Raw genomic sequence first — 18,125 nt, forward strand, 5'->3', positions numbered from 1 at the left:
CTGGTCTGGGTTGCTGTGGCCTCTTCAAGCGTGATGCGCAGAATTTGGACCACCGATTGAACAGGAACCCCAAATCTTGCTTGTCTGGCCCGTAGGAATATCCTTCTGCGGATGAGAAAGGGGATTAACTGTCTGCTGAATAATGTGCTTGCTCCCCCCTTTCCCCCTTCGTTCTCCTCTGACTTCCTCCAAAACCCCCGGTTTAAGCTCACCTTATGGTTTTTAAGGATGAACTCTCCATCCTGCTTCTGGTGCAGGGGCGCGCGTTCGTCCAGTTACTTCACTGGTTTTCAGAATGGCGCTGGCAAATCCACTTGACTTTACTGAGCGATACGCCGTAAGTATGAAGATGCAAAAGTTCAAGTGTGAGCCTCCTTTTATGTTGTCTTTTACTGTCCTTTATTTCAGGTGCAGAACAAAGGCGATGCGTTGAGGGGTTAAATTGCGGGGGTAAAATCAGGTGAGTCAGTGATTAGGACGACACCTCTAAATGTCTTTATAATTCCCCAGTAATGTCTTTTGTCCTTTCCCCATAGGGGCCGGGGTGCGGCGCCGACCCGAGATGTGGAATGGCTCACCAAGAATAGCTGGTAAGTAATATGGCTGATAATCCGGCTTTCCTCTTGTGTTCCCTTGCTCACCTTTTGTCTCCTCTTCTCTCCCTTAGGTGCGGTGCAGAGATGTGGCGCCCGGCACTGAGAGCCGCGATGGAGCCGGGCCGCGTCTCGGGAACAGGTGAGTGAAGCGCGGCGCTGCAGCGAGCAACGCAGTGCTTTTAAATGGAAGTCCTATGGCGCCAGGACTGATGTCCAACATGAGCCTGGCGCCAAAGGTGCCAGGACAGAGTCCAAAGAGCCCCTATAAAGGGTGGCTGGGCTTTTACCCGGGGGCGTGATGCCTGCTCCCGGGGTTGGTGGGCCTGGCCTGGTGCTCCGGGGTAGGCATCATGACAAGGACAAAGAAACTTCACAAGCTCATCAGACATTCATCTTTGCTCCAGGCTGGGACACTAATAGGCTCAGACTCTCACCTATCAAGTGTGAGTGGCAATAAAGCCTTCAATCAAGAGAGAGGCCCCTCATACTACTTCAAAGAAACTGACAATTGACAGCAGTTGGGGGAAAGAAAAAGAAACTGATCATGTGACAATGGACTTCCTTTTGGTTTTCAAGGCTATTTTGTAACTGAACTTTAAAGGTGTTTAACTTTGCAGTAGGAATTAGGAAAAATATGAAAGGTTTGTAGTTCTAAATCTAATTTTATGCTCTTTCTTTGTAAACTTGGTAGACCTCATTACTGCATAAGGAACAGAAGTTATAAAAGATGACATATTACAGGGAAAGTATTGATGTTGCGAACATAACATTTTGTACATACATTCCTGGGGATAATGCCACCTGTGTACAAAATTGGGGAATTTTAGGCCAAATCTTTTATGTTTAAAATTATCAAAATGTGTCAGCAAGGCGAAAGCAGGTGCAACCGACTTGGGGTTTGGATTGAAATATGACGCACAAAATATGTAACCTGTGTATCTGATTTTCTCAGAGGTTGCAACTGCATAAATATGTGTTTGTGGCAAAATTAGATTGTGGTTCCAGTAGCTAGAGGAGGTTTCTATACATTGTAAAAACCACCCCATAAACATGACATACTTTTTCTGTGATCCAATCAGCGAAGAGCTAGGAAGAGACTTCTATCTTGCCCAATCCTCTTATTATAGGCGGGAGTAGTAAGCCTGCCCCTGCCATATACTTTAGTGATGTCATCTGGCATGATAAATAAGGGCCCCTGACAGCACACAGGACACGCACACTAATTCCTGACTTTCTTTCTGAATTCCTGCGTGGTGTCCGGTTCCTGATTTCTTCATCCTGTTTGATCCTGATTCCAGATTTTCATTACAAAGCCAAGGCCTATGCATTGCTGACCCCATTTTCAGCTAGGCCTCCAATTCTAAAAAAAATCCCAAAAACCCAAGGGAAGCATCCTGATCCAGACTGGCTTGCTGCTACTAGATGCATGCTTGCTGCCAACTTGCTACCCCGCTGATCTGTAGTATCTAGAAACCAGAAGTGCCAGTCCAGTGCAGTTTGGTGTCCAGAACGGCCCAGCTGATCCTGTCCCACCAGATTTGCCCAGCTGTCCTGTGTTAGACCAGATCTGTGTGGTGACCAGAACCCTTGACGTTCCAAAATCCTAAATTAGAGTGGACTGTAAGTATTAATAAGAATCATAGGGCCTCATTACAAGTCCGGTGGTAACCGAGGCGGTATTACCATTCTGCCTCCGTGACTCCCAGGCATTACGACCCTGGTGTCCCGGGAATTCCAGAGGCGGAATTCGATAAGTCCCCATTCCCATTGAGTCCCATAGGACTCAAGTGGAATGGGGACGTGGAAACACCGGCAACATCTCGTGATGGTGCTGGTGTTTCCATGTCCGCCTGCAGGCAGGAGGTGTTCAACCCGCCAGGTCAGACCTTGCGGGAACATCACCTCCCACCTGCAGGTCTCGGGATCGGGCGGTCCGGAATGAACAGTGGCGCGGGCTTACCGCCACTGTTATTTCCAGACCGCCCGACCCGTAATGAGGATGATAGAAAACCATAGCATATCTTGCCTTACCTTGTCCTATCCCAATCTCTAAACCATCCTATCCTTACCTTAATAACTTGTAACATTGTCAGAATCCTTATTGCAATCCTTTCCTTGATTTATCTTGCTAAGTGCCATTTCTTTAGTAATTTTTGTCTTGTGTAACTCCTAAACTACCAATCCTATTTCGAGTGATCAGACTGGTTCTGCCAGAGCGGGCACTGGAGATCTGGGGTTGAAGTCATGAATCAACGCTAGAGCTTACTGTGTTCCTCTTTGGTATTCTAGCCGGAATGCTCTAGTATAGAGTAAAACTTAACAGTAAAACTATTCTAGTCCAAACTGAGTTCCTTTTCTGTTTTCACTACCCGATTTTTCTAAAAACGCCTCTTATTCTACATTGCATATCTCCCTCAGTTTAATAGCTAGAAACCTCATTTCAATTCTTGATTTTCACCCGTTTTTATTAAAAACCGTTTGGTTAATTTTAGGCGGGAATCAACATTTTTGCAAAGTTTTACACGTGTTATTTGTATTCTAAATTATTTTCAACCTTGCATTCAAATTCGAATTGTTTATTTTTGCTCAAACTATTGCTTATGACTGCTAGTATCTTTCCAATGTTGCTCCCATAGAAATTTGTACTGATATATGGATTTTTGCACACTTTCAGTGTTTTATTCAGCCATTTTCGAGTGTCATTTTAACATTCTAATGTTTCAAATCTGTTTTTCTCTCTTGTCTGAGGAGGGAAGGTTGGATTCGAATTTTGATTATGGCTCCTCATTCCTGATTACCTGCTGCTTCCTTGTATCTATTTAAAATTCCTTATTTGTGGGTTGAGGAATATTGCAGGGGGAAATTCTAACTTGAGTGCTATCTTTCCAAAAATTCAAAGTGTTCCGATTTCTCTGGTGTTTTCTATTTTGTTTTGCTAAAGAGTGAATTTAAGTGCATTACATACCTTCTTATCTGTTATTGTCACCACAATGGTGATTGCTGCCCCATATATTAAAAAGTATATGTTTGATTTGAATTTTAAATAAATAAATAAATATTACCTTTACCAACTAGCCTGATTCCTGGTCCATAGTGACCCGGGGTATTTGAAAAAGATGTGTGATATGAGTGGTGTATATATCAAATATTGATCCTACATATATAACAAAATAAGCATTTCGGTTGTGCGCTGCATACTAGGCTGAGACCAAGGTGTATCGCCTGATTGGAATCCTTAACATTCCTAACAGATTAGCGACATGCTCCCTGAGCTTAGTACACCATGACCAATGCAGATTTGTGGGGGGAGGAACATGACAATTAATTTATGATGCCTAGTACATGTCAAGAGCAGGAGAGGAACTGGCAGCTGTGTCTTTGGAAGCAATCAAAGCTTTTGATGCAGGTGAGTGGGGATGGCTTAAACATGCACTAATCAAATTCGGACTGGGACGAACATTAGGAAATTGATTTGTTTGCTGTACCAAAACCCCCTGGCAGGGGTGAAAACAGATTAAGAGGTCTCCCCCAGGTGGCACTTGTGGAGGAGCACGTGACGGGGGTGCCCCCATCTCCCATCCTCTTTGCCATGACATTAGAAACTCTGACAAACATTTTTAGCAACAGGTTTAAGGACGCGGGAATCAGAATAGACGGCCAAACCCATGTCATCTTGTTATAATCGCACAATGCTCTTCTCTATGTCCATATTCCAAGTATTCACATCCCTTACATGCTTGATATGGTTGTAAAGACTGCAGGGGGGTTATCTGTACTCCTGCCCTCTATATAGCAGAGTAGAAGCACAGAGCACCCCAGGCAAGGTTCTCTATTGTGGTAGCAATGGACGAGGACCAAGGCTTAAGCTCTCCGGAGGTGATGCAGGCTGGTTCTTAAGTGCAGTGTAGTCCCCAAACCCTCACAAAGGAATGCCCACACTCTATGTTATGTGATAACACAGTTTGTACTTTGGTAAATCTAATATGGTAAATAAAAAAATAATTAGGGGTAATGGGTTCGACAAAATATACCTGTGCGCTATATTATCCACCTGTGAAATCACTAAGGTAGTGGCCTGTTGCGATTATACTTCCACAGAGCCCCGCCAAACAAGGCTCAGATTGGTAATAATGATACAGTTGGGTTGGAAGTATGGTAACTCGAGCACTGCCAAAAAAAGATATTACTACGAGAATTAGAAATAGAAACTATAGTAACAGATACACTTGTGTTGTTTTCACAAATATGTTGAATCGTGTTTTGATCAGCCTACACGTGTTTCGACCAAACTGGTCGTCCTCGAGGCTGTCATGTACAAACATGATACAAAATATAAACAGCTTCCAATAGTATACAAATCAAATAGTAAAATGAATCAACATCAGACATAGAAAGAAAGACAAGTTAGGTTAAACAGAGGCAGAATAATTTGTCCCTGCCCAAGACACAGTTCTGTGTGAGGATCTCCCCACCCGGGCATCCTGTAAATAAAGTCATCAACAAGCCCAGTCCATATATGTTTAAAATAGTCTTATTTCCTGCTAGAATGGTCTACTACTTCAATGCACCTGAGTTTATCAGAGTTTCTTCGACGGTTCGTCAATGGATCCTTTGAGCGTGGACTCCCTTTAAAGCAGGAGCCACAGAGCGTTGATAGTCCTCGAAGAAGGTGAACACTGTCTGTCGTCGAGAGTCCTCGTTAAAAAGAGTTTGAGGCCACAAAGATGACTCGATGAAGAACGTAGGCCCGGCAGAGGGAGTCAAGTGTCAGTGTCAGCTATCAGCGTCGGCAACCGGGACTCGACCACGGCTGACTTTCGGATCTTCGTCAGCGTCTTTGTGGACTTTAGGTGGCCAGAAACCCACGAGCGGATTCTCCTCGGTTCGTCGACAACCTCGACTTTCTCTGGTGGGACAAAGCGGTCGAAGGTGATGGCAAGGGAGTCCTTCATTTCAAATTTCTTAGGCAAAGGTGGAGCGGTGCGGCCCCAGTCATCGAGCAGCAGGGCGTCAAGCTTTCCCCGCTTCTGGGCAACGCGACTCGACTGTCTTCCAGCGGTTACGGAAATCCTCCAAACCCTGGTCGACGGCAATGGACTTCGATAGCCTAGATGTCTAGATGTCCGGGTGCTTCATTTCGAGATTCCTTGGCGGACCCCATCTCCGGTCGACAGAGTTTCGGGACTGGCTTCCAGGGTGCCTCTGCAAAGATTAGCTTTCTGCATGATGTTCCCTCGTAGATCAGGGAGAGGTTCCTAGCCAGGTCCTTTCTCGGATCAGTCCTTGACAGACACGACAGCTTTCGGATCAGGTCGAAGGAAAGCAGCAGCAATTCTTCTTTCAGCTGTGCTTCAAGGATCTGCAGCTTCAAGTTTCAACTTCAGCTTCTGAACAATTCTGCTAAGTGAGAGGTCCCCAGATATACTGTTCTGTCTCTCATTCACACTGCTGAGCCAAGCTCAGGCAGCCATTCTTTCACAAGGGCATTCATGCAAGCAGGCAGACAATCAGGCTCACAGTGCATTCCGGCCATTCACTTCCACCCAGACAGCCATAACAAGGAATGTGGATTGGGGCAAGCACCCAGCCTTTCAGCACACCACACTGCATTCATGTCATTTTCATACAGGCCTGTCTCATTCTTTGTGTCACACACACAGATACCAGACACCCATAACATGGAATGCATATTGATCAAACACGCCATTCACCCAGGTCCCACCCCAAAGTTGTACCCACAACATACAGTCACGGGGAAAGCTCCAGCCAGCCTGGCCTGGACAGCCCCATAATACCATATATGGTTCTTTCGCCCCAACAGCCATTCAGGGGAAGGGACAGAGTCAAGGCTTTCCAGGACTTTGGGAAAACAAGGTAACAGGTAATAGAAACCAGGAGGCCACAGGGGCCATCTTGTCTCCTATCAGGAATCAGCTGATTCCTATGGCAGTGCCTGGGTATCCCAAAATGGAGGGTACTCAAAGCACCTGTCAAATTCAGCATAGAGCTGCCACCACCCCAAACCCTGCTCTGTGGGCCACACAAAGGTGCCCAAAAACGTACACTAGGGGTACAGGGTTGTACCCACACCCATGGGTTCCAGTTCACCACAACCAAAAAGAGGAAGAGCTGCACTGCCAGGAGTCCCACATGGACTCCTGTGCAGAAAACAACACAGACAGAACACACATAAGGGAGTACAGGACAAGGATATGGCGGCCCTGTCCCTCCAATGCATTTCCAGCATCACAATGGTGGACCGCATAGTCAGGCTATCGGGATTCCGCTTAAATATGGGCAAATCGGTGGCATTTCCGTTGGGTACACTCACCGGGAAACCACAAAGCGAACTCCCGGCGGTGGGCATAAGGTGGGAATCCAACTCTTTCAGGTACTTGGGGATAAAGGTGCCTCATGCGGTAGCTGATACATTTCAATACAATGTGGGCAGAGCGTTCCTGAACCAAGATGATACAATTACATTTTGGAAATGGCTCCCTCTCTCCCTGATGGGGAAAATTGCCCAGACTGCTGTATTTATTTACAAACATACCATATTTCATCAAACCCCCCTTCTTTGGAATATTGGACAGTAATATTTCGGCCTTTCTGTGGGCAGGTGGGGGAGAGCCAGGGTGGCCCTGCTGACACTCCGGAGAAGACATTTGGATTGGGGTCTCGCCCTTCCCGACTATATTACTGGGCATCGCAGTTACAACATGCAACAAGACAGGACATCAGAGACGACAGAGCAAACATATGGGGCCTCATTATAAGTCCGGCAGTAGCCATGCTGGTAAATACTGCCGTCGGAGTCATTTTTTTTCGGCACCCTGCAATGGGGACTTACCGGGGCATTGCAGCCCCTGTGGTCCTGTGGTCCTGTTAATTCCTCATTGCCGGGCACCAGAAAATATTACTTCCCATTCCCATTCTAGCCCCGTTGGACTCAATGGGAATGGGGAGGACAGATGCATTCACGAATGGTGCCGGTGCATCCGTCAAGGTCTGCGAGCGGGTGCCTTTCCGCCCGCCAGGTCAGACCTGGCGGGCTGAAAGGCACCTGCTCGCAGAACTCGTAGTTTGCCTGTCCGGAGACAACGGTACCGGCAAGCTTACCGGTACCGTTGTTTCCGGACCGGCAATCTTCTAATGACCCCTCTGGACAAACCCCCTCAGCAGTAGACAGGCATAGAGACTCTCTGGGGAGACGTGGTGGGGGTGTCATGGACGATTAGTAACACGAAAGCGGTTTAAGTATGGAGACGGACTCGCAGCAAACTGAAGCTGGGGCAGGGGTACAGGCCCGACTTGCCCCTCAGGGCAGATCCCAAACTAGCGACAATACTTGATGTAATGGGTTCAAGTAGATGTGCCAATCAGGGTCTCGCACAATGGGGAATTTATTCTAAGGGGGATCCTTACTATCCTTTGCAGACGGGGTGCAAACATTTCAAATGCATAGAGGACAATTTCTGAATTTCCCACGACTGACTACTGTCATTGCGTGAAAATGGGACTCCATCCCAGATGAGCCCCCGGCCACCCCAATCCTCCACACTTTGCTGTCAATAGGAACTGAACGACAGGCAGTCACAAGGTTATACATGGCTTTACAGGATAGTGAGACGCTGTCCCATTTAACAGACGAAGAAATATGGGAACGAGACATGGGGGAGGACTTGGATGAGAAAACATAGGCCAAAATATGCTCCAAAATCAGCAAGGTGTCCAGGAACGCATGCTTCAAATTGATCCAATTCAATATTGTGCATCGGGTTTACATAACCCCCCAGAAATTGCATATGATGAACGATGCTACATAATAATAATAATAATAATAATAATAATAATAATAATAATAATAATAATAATAATACATGCCCGAGATGTAGCTGAGAATCTGCAGGCTTTTGGCTTATGATCTGGGGATGCCCAATTATAGAATGTTAGGAAATAATAAGTAGAACCAATGATCTTCTGGGCAGACAATTGGAATATACACCCACGGATCTGCATACTGAGAGTGTTCCCGGGGGTAAGAAAAGGAAATATACGAACAAAATAGCAACCGTCCTACTGGTACTAGCAACGCATCACATGGCCATTTCGTGCAAATGCCCTAGAGGACCCCTACTCAACCAATGGTCCCAGGATATATTAAAATGGGCAGTAGCAGAAAAGGCAATACTGTCCGAACAGGTGGTGTACTTGCCAGACACAATGGTGAACTGTGGACAGTGTCATGGTTATGTTTATACACACAAATATATAACTTCCGGAGAGTCGATCGTGTACAGGGAACTACCCATCAGAAAGGGCATTATTATTATTATTATTATTATTATTATTATTATTATTATTATTATTATTATTAATTGGCTAGGCTGCACATCTACGTCAGACCGGGTGTTGGGTGAAAGGGGAAGGGGAGGTGGTTAAGGGTGAATGTTATTTCTTTTGTCATTTTTATGAACGTAATAAACAGATGTTTTAAAACATGCTCCTTCGACTTGTTTTTTATCACAGGCATTGATAGAGGTAGGATTCTGTTGTAGGTTTGTTGTTTCTGTAAATACCACGCTAAAATCCACATAAGAGGTAAGTGCCTTTATTGTTGTGTCTCAGTGTGCAAGTAGATACGCCAACAAGTAAGCACTATATGCAGCAAACACTGGAACACTGCAGCCCAGACAGCTCCTTTCCAACTGACACTATGTGGAACACTCGCTCATACTACCCCACCAACATTCCATGCTCATTCCATGGATGACTTTCCTTGCAGAACCCTTAGATTCCGATCAGCAGAATACCACAGATTCAACCCGTCGTGTACTAAATCCAGAACCTTCAATTCTGTCTTGACCTCCCTACGCCAGTGCGTATTCATCCCTCCATTTTGTGACATTAGATTGATTAAGGCTTCTCTATATTTAGACCGCTCAGGTGAAGCCCAAAGTCGTATCCAATACATGACTGACCCGCTAGGTAGTGTGTCTGCTATATTGGATTTGGCTACCAAGTTGGGGGTACTATTGGGAAGCAGTAGCGTTTTTATTAAAAAAAAATGTATTCTCAACTATCTGTAGCCTATCAGATTTGGAATATCCCCATATATCAGCACCATATATAACTGCAGCCTTTGCTTGCATATTGTACATTTGAAGTGTGGGGGATAAGGCACCGTTGCCATACAGGAAGGCCAATTTCAAAACAGCGCTGCTTATCCTATCTAGGCTCACAGTTGCTGTTTTTTGTGGGCAGACCAAGTACCATTGCCTCCAAATCTTGTACCCAGATAATCACATGTATCTACTTGCTCAGTTAGTTGCCCCTTTATTATTATGCTTAATTTTGGCTGTTTGTTATGGTGTGAAATGAGACCACACTCCTTGACTCCCTCATAGAAAGCTTCTATTCTGATGATGATACAGCGTGTCGCCACTGCTTGATTCCCTCCCTGCATCTGCAATCTCCTTCCCCAAGGATTGGAGCTTTGAAACTATTACAGTGGTTGTTGGACCCAATATGAAAGCATAGTAACCATAACATAACATTAGAGCCTCCTTTCCACACTTTCATAGTGTCCAAAGACAGCAAAACATGCTCTAATTGAAATATTGCTGTCTATTCTTTTGAGTCCTATTTGTTATCTGTGAAACTCCATTTTATAAAGAAAACCACACACTGCTCAGAATTGACTGCTCAATATTTTCCTGCGTTAAAGAGACCAGAAATTGAATAAAATGTAATAACTGTTAAAAGCTGTGTATTCCATTTCTATAATATATATTGTATTTTTATCTTTAATCTACTTTACGTCAAGCCCCTATACATTATACAAACACCAAACAAAATCATACTCAAAATGAAAAAAAATAAAAAAGGAAAAAGATCAATAGCAACTGGAAAAATGTTTTGAGACAACAAAAGAAAAGAATTTGCATCTTTCTTATTTTTATTATTTTATTTGAATTCCACGCTGGCTATACACAGAATGTCAGGGAACGCCTTACAAGGTTCAACATTTAAAAAGGCGGGAATTGAAACATAAGTTACAAAATTCGATTAAGGCAGTATCAGAAGATCAAGATAGACAGGTAAAGGCAGGGGAGGTGTTGAGGCTGGATTAGGTGGTGGGGAAACATTCCCATTTTATAGACTAAGATATGTTTTACAAAAATAATTATAAAGAGCATCAGGGGGGATTTTCTGTGCTAACAAAAGGTGAATTCAATAGCAGCTATATCCAATAGGTCAAGGACTGCAGCTGGTCAGTCCTATTTGTGAAGATTGAGACAAATTCCAATTTTATCTTATTACGAGAGTCATAAACATAGAATATGTCTTCATTAAATCATTCCTACAAACCTACACCCTCCATTTTCTATCAACTTTATCGCTACCTATAAATAGAAGCATAAACCCACTGTAATTTTACTTATCTCTGCAGACACTGGCTACATATCTGATTCAGTAATTCACATTCAGTAATCAAATTTTCATGGTTATCATAGTTATCCTAGTTAACACAAATTCAGCAAAATATGTACCACAGGGGATTTCTATTCTATGCTACTATTAACTAGGCATCTGCTTGAGTCTAGATCTCTAAAACATTCATCTAAATAGGGTGCCAATATCAGTTTAGAAGGATAGATTTTTAAATATTCTCTTAAACTTGTGTTCCCTTTTAAGGGTACTGTGACAAATCAGGAGTGTTTGTCCCTTCTCCCTAAGGGGGAGCCACCCCCCTTGAGGCTAGGGAGGTGAGCCCACTCTGCAAGACCCTCCGTCAGGGTCTTGGCAAGTGGGACCTCACGGGGAGTGACTCCTCCTTAGGGGACAATGACTCCCACTCCCAAAGGGAACTCCATATGCAGGACACGTTTTCTGCCTATATGGAACTGCCTTATATCAAATACAATGTGTTGTATGCCTATTTTAATGCAGACTATGCTGGCTCAAGCAAGCCATGGGACGAAGAGGGGCATGCCCCTTTAAGAACAAAGCACTATGAAAGTATGATGAGCAAGCCCAATAGAGGAGAGAGAACAGTACACAGGTGAAGCCCGCATGAGTCAGAGCGCATTGGAGAGATGAAGCGAAGCAAGACAGCGGAACCCGCAGCACTCTGGGAAGTGGAGTAGCCTCATCGGAGACACCAGTGAGCTGGAGAGGCGGACAGCAGGGAAGTCGTTGTCCTAGTGGACAAGCAAGCAGCGTTCGAAGTGGTGACATTGGTGGTGGGAAGGGTGCCTGTAGAACGACGACGGGACCAGCAGGGCTCAGATCGGCACCGGCTCCCGCCGTACATTGAAGGTGGCAGCCAAGAAGCACGCCTGACCAGGGGCGAGCGTGAAACCACACTGGAGAAAGGCCAGAGAGAAACCAAAGCAAACGGATGGTTGAGAGAGCCGACCAAGGAACCTGAGTGAGTGCTGAGCCTGCAAGTGTAATCTTGAGGGAAACAGGTACCAGGGTATGTTAGAGTGGTGGGAGGCCACCGGGAGGACTTGTACAACCGAGTTGGGATGATAAAAGTCTTAAGTATGGTAAAGGAAGAGAAACCCGAGTCATTGAGATGTCAGAGGACATATTCAAGAATAATGATGAGTGTGAAGTATTAACTCAGAGTAGAAAGACCTTTGGGGTTAGAAGCACTCCAGTGAGAACTCAAGAAAGTTACTTGAAGACAAGTGGATAGGCCACTTAATATTGAGTGATAAGGCACAGTGTGTAATAAAAGTGATGAGAAAAATAAAACAAGACAGACAGGATATATTAAAGAGTTCCCAAGAGTGGATAAACCTCAAAGTTTATCAAAAGCTCAAACCATATACACTACGAAGAAGGCGGAGAGCATTTGTGGAAAACATTAAGAACAAGACTCATGTCAATTGGAACCTAAGATATAGTGACTATTGGAAAGAGTTACAGGAACTCGTAGTTCAGATCTGGCGGTCTTATTTCAAGACATCACACTAAAGAGACCCATTGAGAAAGAGAGACATTTGTGTTTTCAAGAACATTGTTAAAAGAAGAAACCATAATAAGCCACAAGACAAAGAGGCAAAGAGAGGCCACATAATGAGAGACATTCGCATTGCACAGTTTAGTTATCAGTTATTAGTGGTAGGGATAGATAGAGATAGGTTTGGGCAGAGGACATTTCCGTTATTGACTTACTGACAACAGACAAGCACCTTTAGTTTAGTTGGTGAGGCACGGAACTACCCCACAGAGATAGGGAGAGTTAGGTCTATTTTATTTTATAATTTAAATACAATAAGTGAACATGTCCTCCTTGTGTCCTCTCCTTCTAACCCACCAGAGTACAACGTTTTATATTCTGTCACATACCTATGTCACATATGAGGTTAGCCGTAACCTCCTGGTGCTACCTGCGGTTTGCCGCCAACCCGGTAACACCCTTACCGCCACCTGATATCCCGGTGCCACTGGGATGTAACAATCCTTCAGAAAATATTTAAATCTAGAATATATGCACTTTCTACAGACACACATTATTTTGGTTTCCTTCAGGCTTATTTCTAAGTCATGCGTATGGAAGAGAGAATGGATTTTAGAGAACAGATGTTAATCAATTGTAGTGATATCCATAATGGCAACATCTTCCACACAAGCGATCCACTGAAGACCCTCAGGATTGATGTTCATACGCATACCTGATGAAGTCTTTTAATAGTGGAATGTCCTATCATACCTTTACAGTACTTTTTTCATTTAGGGCTATTACAGTTGGACTAAGCCTTTATCTATAGCCCAGATCTGTCATCTAATCCAGTGCTTAGATCGATTTACCCAATCAAATGCAGATTAGTAGTCTAAAATGGCTGCATAAATGATCTGCATTCTTGCGTTAATTTCATTTTGGCTACACATACTAATGTCATTACGTTTGCCTCTGTGGATAGCCCTGCCCTAAAACCTGTTTGAAATAATGGCAGGAAACACTGCTCACTAGCTGAGGCTGCAAGCTCATCCAATGACAACTTCACAAAAAATGTTTCTCGGAGGTCAAGAAGTGTGACCAGTCTGTAATTAGCGTTATCTTCTCTAAGTTCATTTCCATGGTGATTGCTGGTTTGACCCTTAGAAAACATATTTGTCCTGTTTAACTACAGCTTTGATCTCATCATGCATAAGAGCAAGCTAAACAGCAGATTTGTTTTTAAAATGTCGCACAGGGGCCTCTCTAGTGCGTCTTTCATTTTCAGTATGAGAGTTTACAGAGAGATCAGCTTTTCCCTTTGTCAGGTGTAAGCTGTTCCTCTAGTCCTGGTTCTAAGGCAAACATCACGTTCCACTGTGGTACCTGCAGCCTTACTTTAGTAAAGGGAAAACAACATTACAAGTACTTTACAAGCATGAGGTAGGCTGAAAGTGCGGACTTGCAAAACATCACTTCTGGGCTGTGCATGTTTTATTTAAAGTAAGTGTGAATGATCAAGGAGTAAGGCTAGGTGAGAAAAGTAGGCACTAGTTTCCCCAACATAACTAGGGTTATTATAAATCAGAAGTAACTTCCTATCATGAACACTGTCGTGTGGCTGATGAGTAAACGTGTTCTACTGCCAATCAAGACAATGGGCCTCATTCCGAGATTGGAGGTAGTCATGGCGCTATTTGCGCCATGACTGCCTCCAATAACGGTCCGGCACTGGTATGGTTCAATGGGGACTTACTGGTGTAGTCCGACCTTTGCGGGACCGGTAAATCCCCATTGAAAAAGCCATTCCCCATTCCCATTTGAGCCCACATAGGGCTCAATGGGAATGGGGAAGGCGCTAATAACGGTACCGCAAATTGCGGTACCGTTATTAGCTCTGAAGTCCCTTAACGGGTCCCGTCCATAACGCCTGGTCAGATCAGGCGTTAAAGGAGGGACCCGCTAAGGGAACTCGTATTAGGGCGGTAAGGGATTACCGGCACCGGTCCGGTGCCCGGTATCCCTTACCGCCCTACTCGGAATTAGGCCCAATATAAACCAAGGGGTTGACATTTCCTTACTGGGACTTTATCCACAATCTAATTAGAACCCCCTTCCCACACACACGCTTATATTTTTTAGGACTTGTACCCTCGTTTACTCTGCGGTCTAAATTATAAACTGTGGACTACTTACTACTTGACAAGTTATATGATCCTGAGCGAATCCGCATACCTTACTGTGCATCACTTTCCTTAACTAACAAAACTGGGAACGCCCAGCAGTGATTCAGTTTAGTGTCTGTTATAAAGTTTCGCTCATGCATAGTTTAATAACATACAGAGTTGTTAAATATAATTTGAATAGTAAACATGTATACAGTGCACACTGTATTGGCTCTTTGCTCATTTGTGAGTCATGGACCACCCACAAAAAATGAAATAAATTATATATTACATCCAACGCTGGAAAAGGTTGCTCTGGGATTACATCTGGCGCGTGGGGTAGGAGACCGTGGGTGGAGTGCTCTGGTCGTGGCTTCGGGTGAAGTCATGGCAGTCAAGTGTAAAAACACAAATACATAATAACATAACTGTGTTTTGTAAAGATGTCTTAAAGCGTGCAAAGAGCCCATTGGGCCTCTTTACGAGTTTGGAGGTATTTCAAGGGAAAATCCTCTGAGATACAGTTAACACTGGTAAATCCCATGGTTTTACCACGGGATTACACGTGGTGGTTGGCAGTGAACATCCACATTATACTGGAGCCGGGAATGAAAGCAGCAGATTCTGTTGTGGGACTGTTCTGCTTGCATCTCCACGCTCGAGGAAGTTGGGATATTGGGGCTGTTCTTCCCCATTTTCCTGATTTAAACCATCTTTCCTTCTACGTGTCAATTTTTGGACAACTACCTCCGAAATAGGTAAGCCAGGTTCAGACAATTTGCCTCGGTGTTGGTCATTTTTAAATTCATTTTCCGCTAATTAGGTGGTGGTTCTTTAGGCATGTGGTTCTCTGCATGTGAACATGGTGGTGCCGTCACCTTTTGCATCAGGTACACTGTAGACTGTGGGAAGTAAAGGTTTCTGCCTTCCTGCTTGCTGCTTTGAATTATATACTGTAATTCACTGCATATTTTTTCTTTGGATTAAGTTGTCCTCTGTAATGAATATGTACAATGAACTTTGCCCTTAAGAATGTTTTTATTTGCATTTTTAGCACTTTTAGTGCTTTGATTTTCCCTGATGAAGACGTTCTTCATTATTTATACGTCCAAACCGGTTGGGACTGGTTGATTGCAGGGTCATAGAAGTTGGTTGAGAACCCTAGCTTTTTAAACTGAAGATGTATGCAATTTTATTATTGATTGTGGATGTTGATTGGTGTGTATGACTGGTATGATTGAGTGCATTGTTTTAATAATTGACGCATTAGGTGTATGTTTAATTTTTAAATTTTGTGTTAATAGTGGGCAGTTCATTTGAATATGACTTTGTCCTTGAAATGACTGTATGATTATTTTTTCATTTTATAATAACAAATCTTTTTGAAGAAATACAATCTAGAACCTTTGTTCAGTTCCTCTTTTTGCTTCCCTGGTTCCAGACCTTGGGGACACCTGCTCTTCCGTTCTTTTTTTAATTTATGTTTTTACTTACAAACAGGCACATGATCTACTTAATTGTGTTAGTGTACCAACAATGTTTTTTACAGACCTCCTCCTCCAGGGTAAGACACAACCCTATTGCATTTCTTTTCTTTCCTTTAGTGTCTTAAGTATTGGAATATGTTGCAGGTTCAGAACTGCCTGTAAATCCTATGATTTCTTTGTGTACAATTTTTTTTTAGAATGTGGTGTAAAAGGCACTCTAAAATATCACCTGCACATCATTCGTGCTTAGTTGCATAAGCAATGATGCAGAGCATACGAGAAAGACCCCGAATCACCACTGCCTCCTTCAGAGGACTGCATTGCTGTACGCATGCACGGCATTCTCGGCCAGAGCAAACTTTCTGGCATGGTCCTAACAAGGAGATATTTTCCTTAATTGCTGTTATCAATAAATATGCAAACCTACCTCTGCTTCCAGTGTCTCTGTACGCTGTGGCATTGGGGTTAGATGGTCTAGTGGTGGGTTGGGTGCAGGACTGGGGAACAGGGCGGGAACCGGAAATGTTGTCAGGAGAACAAGTCAGTAAGGAGGAGGGCAGGAGTGAATAAATACATGTCCACTCACATTCTGGAGTCTGTGGGGGTCATTCCGAGGTTGGAGGTAAGGGATAAATGATGCCGGTAAAGGATTACCGGCATCACTTACCGCTACGGGCTATTCCGACCAGCCAAACCGCTATTAGCGGCATCGTAAATTACGGTGCCTCTAATAGCGGCATGGGCGCGGGCACGCAGACCTTCATACTGGCAATAGCGGCATGCCGTAAACTGGAGGAGATCACAAGTGAAGCGGACATGCAAATACCGGCATCATGAAGGCGTTAAAAGTGGTTTCTGGCATGCTGTAAATACCGGCATCTCTGACCAACCATAAAATGCCATGTGCAGTGTTCCCAATTGCCACATGTGCACACCATCAGCACAGGTAGAGGCAATGGAGTCTGGGCCTGACCAAAAGGAACACACCCACACACCACAACCCTTTCCACACCAAGATCAATCCAACAGTAGCATCAACACTTCAGCTGGAGGACATGCATGCATTGCTGACCTCCATCAAGGGAGCTCTCATCAACGCACGCTCATTGGTAGCCCACGCTACTGATGTCGCCAACATTATCTCCACCAACCACCTAGACTTTATCGCTATCATGGAGACATGGTTCCACCTAGCAGCCGGTCCCACAATAGCTCTAGCCACCCCGGATAACTCAACCATCATCCAAGCTGACAGAAAAAATGGAATAGGGGGAGGAATAGCAATTATTGCGAAATCCACCCTAAACATCAGAGAAGTAACTAGCACAACCCTACCTTCAGCCCAACTCCTATCCGTCAAACTCCCATTATCTGACACCCAAACTATCCTTCTCCACATTATATACAGACCTACAGGACCCCCTTCCACCTTTGAAGAAGATATCTCTCTCTTACTCATTACCAACCTGAAACTTAAAGCTCAAATCATCATTATGGGCACCTTCAACTTGGGACTTAATGACCCCAATGACAATCAGGCCACCCCCATTAATGACACCATTACTCATCTAGGCCTCACCCAACACATTAATAAACCTACACATACAAAAGGAAGATCCTTGGACAGGCTTGCAGGTGCCAACTGCAACCTCTCACTGACCGACATCACTCCTTGTGCTTGGACTGACCACCACCTTATTACCTTCTCTCTACCCAGATCCATACCATCTACCACACTACCCACTAAGTTACCTCAAATAATCTCCAGAAATAACCGCAACATCACTATAGAGAACCTTAGACCTCTTCTCGTGCCTATTAGTAAAACTAATCTACCTGCGCAAAATGACAACCCATCAGCCATTGTAGACCTCTACAACAATACCCTAGAACTAGCTCTCAACCAGATAGCGCCTCTTAAAGA

This window comes from Ambystoma mexicanum, chromosome 11 (assembly GCF_040938575.1).
Source record: "Ambystoma mexicanum isolate Mex_15411 chromosome 11, UKY_AmexF1_1, whole genome shotgun sequence".
NCBI lineage: Eukaryota > Metazoa > Chordata > Amphibia > Caudata > Ambystomatidae > Ambystoma > Ambystoma mexicanum.